Source organism: Cavia porcellus, unplaced genomic scaffold (genome assembly GCF_034190915.1).
Source record: "Cavia porcellus strain 051 isolate PalLab524CR breed Dunkin Hartley unplaced genomic scaffold, mCavPor4.1 scaffold_18, whole genome shotgun sequence".
NCBI lineage: Eukaryota > Metazoa > Chordata > Mammalia > Rodentia > Caviidae > Cavia > Cavia porcellus.
The window spans coordinates 36,991,255-36,998,361 of NW_026947501.1; positions in this window are offsets into that span (position 1 = coordinate 36,991,255).

Sequence of the window (7,107 nt, forward strand, 5' to 3'; positions counted from 1 at the left end):
TCTTGTGAGTCCACATGGAACCTAAACACACAGGAGTAAAGTTTGTTCACTATAAACCTCACTGCAAGGTTCCTCTAACTGGGCCACTTAGTTATTGATTAAATATAGAATTGGCACTGTCCAGAAGTTCATTTATTTCCCCTTGGGCTCAGATTCCTGAGAGGAAATTCACTCTGCCTCTGAGCTGGACATTGGAGATCTAACTGGTAATATTTTGAGACTTGGGTGACCAATTCATCCTGGTTTTCTCAGAGATGTCATTGTTTTAAAGTTAAAAGTTTCCATCCAGGGACTGTCTTTGATATGAAGAAAATTCAAATGGTTGAATGTCATCAGTCACCATTCTGGGATCCTTGTGTACACACATATTAAGGTGACGTCACTGTTCCAGTTAGGCAGTCCCTCTCCAGTGTCCCCAGTTCCCTTAGTTAGAGGCCCTTAGTCTTACTCTACCCAGAAAATATATTCCCAGTCTCCTGGGGATGGGAGAAGATGGTACATTATGAAGACCTGATTACTTCTTGAATAGATCACAAATTAATCTTCTTAATAAGCCCTTATCTCCAGAGATGTCTGGTACCAGCACCTTTAGAGTCTTCAGAATTCTGTGGTGTATGGTTTGGCTATTCTCATTGCCTACTATTGCCGAATTAACTTCTGAGTATGTCAGTTGCCACTCATATTTCTGCTTTCCAGACTCTTTATTGTCCCTTCTATTCTCCCAGCTTCTGTTGAATTTATAATCTTAAAAAATCTTCAGTGGGTGTTGCAGCTTGTATCTAAGTGTCCCCCCAAAGTCTCACACACTGATAGGTATGGCTCTTGTAGGTGGCTGGATGTTGGTTAAGGATTTGATACTGGGATGTATGGTGCTGGCTTAGTCTGGATTAGTCTGCTAATTGCTTTATTATAATTCTGGTAGTGAGTAATGGAAAGCCCCATTCTTGGTGTGTGGGGCACTAACCAAGAGGCTGGATGGGATAAAAGAAAAAAAGGAAGTTGGTTGCTACTATTTGCTGCATTTTGCCTCCTACCTGCTCAGCATGGATTGTTTCCCCCCTGTGATGGTCCTCTGCCAGGCCACCCTGCTTAGAGCCAGCCAACTATGGACTGCAACCTTTACAAACTGAGCTAAAACAAACTTTTCCTCATTTAGTTGTGTGTCTCAGCAACAAGAAAAGTAACTAGTGCAGTAGAGTTTTAAGGTGGATGAGGCAAATATGGCGTATTTGAAATGCTATATTTGTCCTGATATCTACAAGAATAATCTTTTCAAACAACTTTTATCAAATAAAGCTGATTTGGGGCATGTAACTCTCAGAACTTCCTACTCTTGTCCACTGTGTGTCACTGTCTTAACATTCAAAAGCAGTTTCTAGAGTCTTTCTGACGTATCAAGTTTCTATGTTTTAAAATTAAAACTAATAGCACATTACAAAATTATGCCAGGCGAAAATTAACATCAATGGGAAATTTCCTAAAGATTTAATCTAGTAAAATTGTCTTGAACTAGTGATTAGTTTCTATATTTACTATGATAGATATTATATACATATGATATACATATATATATTTTTTTTTAAATTATAGTAGGGGTTTGATAAACCTTTTTCCTAAAGGACCAGATAGTATTTGTCTTGTTTTGTTTTTTAAGATATAGTCTCACTATGTAGTCTAGGCTGGCTTCAAACTCAGTATGTAGCCCAGGCTGGCCTAGAACTGCAATGATCCTCCTGCCTCAGCCACTCAACCGTGGATTAGAGGCATGTGCCACCACACTTATCAAAGGCACTAGATATTTTTTACCTAAGGATCTTCTGGTCTGTGCCATACTTCCCATCTCAGTTGTCGACATGCAAACGTAGCCATAGAATATACGCAAACAAATTCATATGGTTGTGACCCAATAAAACTTTAGTTACAAAAACAGGTAGTGGTCTGGATTCAGTCCACAGCATAGGATTTGCTAACCTGCTCTACTCTATATATTAACAGCGTATTTTATGAACACAGATTCTATACTTTATGTTTAGACCACCTATAATATGTACAATTCTTGCAACAAAAAGGATGATGCATAATATTCTGAGACCCATTTTCATTTCCTATATTGAGTGTATTTCCCCATTCAGTACATGTAGTTCTACTTCCTCATTTTATGGGTTTTGTCAGTTCATTGGGTATCGTGTTTTATTTAAACGTGGTGTTATGGTTGACACATTGTGTCAACTTGAGAAGTTTAGAAGTTTAACTAAAAGCCTCAGCAAGGAGCCTGGGTTCTTCTGTGGAAGAGGAGGGCACAGAGATTTTGTGAGTGCTACACCTGCCTTGGAGGCAGGTATGTGGCCTGTGTACGATATAAAAGAAGAAAAGAGGTTGCTCTTGCCCTTTTGTGCTCTTCCTGCTTTCCCTTGCTGCTGTCTTAAAGTGTTACCCCAGTGCCATGCCACGCTACCCTGCAGCCAGCTGATAATGGATTGAAACCTCCAAAAGCTGTAAGCTAAATAAACCTTTCCTTCCTTCATTTTGGGCATCAGATATTTTGTCTCAGCAATGAGAAAAAGGTAACCAAGATACATAACTTCTATGAAAATTCTTAAAGAAAATCCTTATTTAAATGTATATCTTTGATCAATTATTTTCAAGACAGAGTTTTAAAACCAACTTCCTCTAAAGAGTATGATAGCTTTCAAAAATTAACAAATGCTGCAAATTTTCTCACTAACATGTTATATTAACATGCTCTCTATAGGCAAAAAAACATTGGCTCAACCCTGGTGATTTAAATTCCTGGAGTAAAGCTGTGTTTATAGATCATCACTGAATGTCTTGGAAATGCTCTACATGGAGTAGACATTGGAGACTAGAAGGCTATGCAAGTGGTCCAAAAAGAAGCTCTGATGGCACTGCCATCACTGACACGACAGCTTCAGGCCCAGTAATGGAAGAGGAGTGAGATGCTGAGACAGAATATTCAGCGAAGAAAGCTTTGCTGCTTGCTCGGTTTCAACAGCCATAAGGACAGGAAAGCACTCCCCGAGGCACACAGTTATGATACAGTCAAACACAGCAGACTAAAGCCATGGCGAGAAGGATTGTGTAGAGTCATTAGTTTGTGTTTGAAGCCAACAACTGGAAGACAGAAGACAGGCTGAGATCAGAGGCAGCAGATGAGGTTTGAAGATTTTTCCCAACAACCACACCAAGGAAATGTGCACTCTGCTAAAGATTGTGGTCCTAGGAGAAACAACTGGGTGACAAGGGTCACCACCAGGTACAAAAGACCCTTCCTCTCAGCTCAGTTCTCCAGTGTTGGTGCCCCTGCATGAGCTGAGGACACAATCAGTGGTTAGGGTAAAAGATACAAGACCCTAAGGACCATCAATTGATTTGTTTTCAAGATCCAGTTTCCCTACTATAGCATGTAATAAAGACCATATTTAATAATCTGATCTTCAGAAAGAAAAAAAACTATAGTAACTAGTAGAATTTCTAGATAAAAGAAAGTCATTTGCCTGATATCCTCATTATGTCACATCACATCTAGGATCTTACCTTGAAAGGTGACAGCCATTCTTGGTGTAGAATTAGTGGGGAGAGTTCTACAAAAATATCACACATACAATTAAGAAACGAGAAGCTTAGAAGATAGCAACGCAGGAAGATTAAGGGAAGAACAATATCTACTTCCAAATACTCTAGAAGAGTTCATGGGGACACTTTGTAAAACTGACAAAAAGAAAACTTTCATTCTACCATAAATGGAACTTTCTGACAATTAGAGCTGTCTATAGAAGTAATGCATTCCCTGGAACTGGAGCTAATCAGAGATGAGAAATTTACCTCCAGGCGTGATTGTGCTTCTCAATTTAACTTGCTGTGATACCTGGGAAATAAAACACATCCTGATCCAGGAGGTCTGGGGCAGGAGCTGAGATCCTCAGCATCTGATGAGACTCCAAGATGACCTACTGCCCACTTTGGATAGCAAAGCCTTCTGCTGGAGGTGCTTAGACTTGGCTGCAGAAGAAACCCCAGGAAAAGAAACCTTAAAAAATATTGGTGCCTATGTCCTTTATGCAGAGGATTTCGTTAGTACAGTGTGTGGCCTAAGATTCAGGACTTTTCAAAGCTCTGTCTATGATTGTAATATACAGTTAAGCATCCTTTCAAATGACTTTTATTTTCCAGAATATAATTACCTGAGTTTGACCAGGGCTTCTCACTTATACATACGTTGGATCCACATTTTGGAGGAAAACTTTATAGTAGTTATTAATTCTCATGTTTTGTGGTATGTTGGTTGATGCTTTCAGTCCCTTCCAAATCTGAGAAACCGCAGCCCCCATTCACAAGCTCCGCACTGGTCAGCAGTACATTCACTTGGCCAGAAGGTGGTAGTGGAACAACAGAATATCACAGACGTCTCAGAAACTGAGCCCCCACTAGCCTATGCTATTGCTCACCACTCACTTGCTATGTTGGTATAGTTCCAGCTGGGAGGAGACTTCTTTAAGAATCCGATCAAAGCTATGGGAAAAATATACACACAAAAACATGAACACAATTGTAAGCAGTCCACGGACTTTGAAATTAAACTGGATGGTCAAGGTTAAGGATAGGTTACTAATTCCTCGTATCAAACGTATGAAGCCTTTACAATTCCCAGCTCCCTGCTTACCAACAGCTGTACCTATCAACTGGGACCCTATCATTCTGTTTTGGGAAAACAGAGTAAATCTTATTCCAAAGCTTCCAGTTTATCTGTATGTCATTTTCCTATCATCTACTTGGAGTGGATGGCCTTCCTTTTCACTGACGGTCAAATCCTTCACCATTGTTCATGATTCATTCTGCCTGGCCTCTGCCAAGTTTATGCTTTCTTTATGCTTTCATATGCTAATTTTATAATAACTCCATTTTTTCTCACTGTTAAAGTACTGTATGGCTTTTATTTTTAAGCATACAGAAGAGCAAAGTATATAACACAAAATTCTCATAAACACATAGTTTCTTCCACAGAGTATCCAAGGAGATATACATATATACATCTATGTGTGTTTTCCGTGTTTACAAAAATATGAGCATGTTATGCAAACTGTTTTATGACCTGACTACTCAGTTCACTACAACTTTATAATCTTGTCACCTTTCATTTGCAGATGTGATTCTTCACAAGTAATGTCTATGTGAATCATCTAGAAAGATTTTCCAGCATATACTTAGCTGACCATCATTCTGGACATTCTGATTTATTGGATCTCTCATTAAACTTGAAATGTGTATGAAATCCCTATCTATGACTCTGAAATCTAATGCTAGAAATATAATTTTTAATCAATTTCATTCTTATAGTTTACATATGATAAAACCCACATGCCCTAAGGTATGTAATATGTAGAGTTTCTACAGATTGGGTGTATTCTGTAACCACCAAAATAGTCAAAATATAAACCATTTCTATTACTTCCCAAAATACCCTCATTCCCCTTGCTAATGAATCTTCTACCCCATCCCCAGGCCCAGGTAACAACTAGTCTATTTCACTATAGATTAGAATCGCTGTTTCAGAGGTCCATTTGCAGGTAATTGCAGGTAGACAGTACATTCTTGTGTGTCCACTACCTTATCATAGTTTTTCAGATTTAACTGTGTTGTTGTATGTACTGACAGTATGTTCCCTTTTATTACTGAGTTTATACTGCAGTATCCTGTGGTGCTGTAGTACTATATTCCATTCAGTGATTTATGGCCATTCTGTGTTTCCAGGCTTTGATCGTTACACAAAAAGCTGCTATGAACACTCAAACATGAGTCCTTCTATAGATATTCTTGTGTGTATGCTTTCATTTCTCTAAGTAAATTAAAATGCCAGTATCATGTGATTGTGCTCTCTTTACTATTTACTAGTTGTGCAGTCTTGAGAGAGCTGACTTTCCCTCTCTGAACTTCAGTTGTAAAGTGAGATTAGCAACCCAGAATTTTAAGCCGTTGAACTTCCTCCAAGGTTCTCTGTGATAGGCAATTGTTAGAGAGTGTTTAATAGTTTAAAAGAAAAGAACTTGGCTTTTTATGAACTCAGAAAATTAGTATGATAACATTTTTTATAAGAAGGCATACTTTAATTTAGCAACAAAAACATTACTGAATAATTAAATCCCTAATATGAGAATAAAAAGGGTCAGGAAGGGACCAGTTAGGGGTGTTAAGGCATATGGTCAACCTGGTGGTGTATGACACTAGGCTCAGCCACTCGCCTGATGATCCTTTTGTGACTCTGTAGGCTCAAGTACCTACCTGTCTCTTGCTCACCTCACACAAGTTAGACAGCAGTAGGGCTCTCAGCCTACTTCCTTGGCAGAATCACTGGGTGTTTTCTACTGTTTACACTCTCCCTTCAACCTATAATAGAATACCAGAACATTTTTCTCTCTCATCAAAGTAAACTTAGTACTCACTGGCCAATCTTTTCACCACCTCTCCCTCCTGCGAGGATTGGCTTTCTACTACATGGTTTAGTAGAGTTATGGAAAATATCCAGAATTCAAGCCAAGAGCATCTTGTTGCTAAAGAGAATTGATGAGCAGAATTCAAAAACTGCACAAATATACAAAAGTAATTGCATTTTGTACTGCACAAACCAGGGTTCCATCTCAGCTTCTGCTGTGTTACTTCTGTGCTACTTTTAAGGGTACAGGAGACCACCATAGACTCAGAGATGCAGTGCACTTTCCCTTTGTCTGGTAGCTATCAACCCTCTGTTCCTTGCTGACTACCTTAACTGTCACATGGGACAACCTTCTATCTTTCATTGTCCTTGTTGTTACCAAAGAGAGGCACACGGTTTTACTCAAGAAGTTTTATTGCATATCACAACAGAGATGTAGGGACAGTTAACATGGATTTATAAAAGCGACTGAAATGCCAAAAGTCATGGTGCCTCGCTATATTTCTTGATTCTCATGAAAATGACTTAGCTGCTCAGTAACTATGAGCTCCATTATATTATGAGTCTACATTTCAGTCATTTGGATACTTTGAACTCAGTAATAGCTTAATCTTGCATCAATATTATCATTTCAAACAGTTTTTGTCCACCATAAGGCC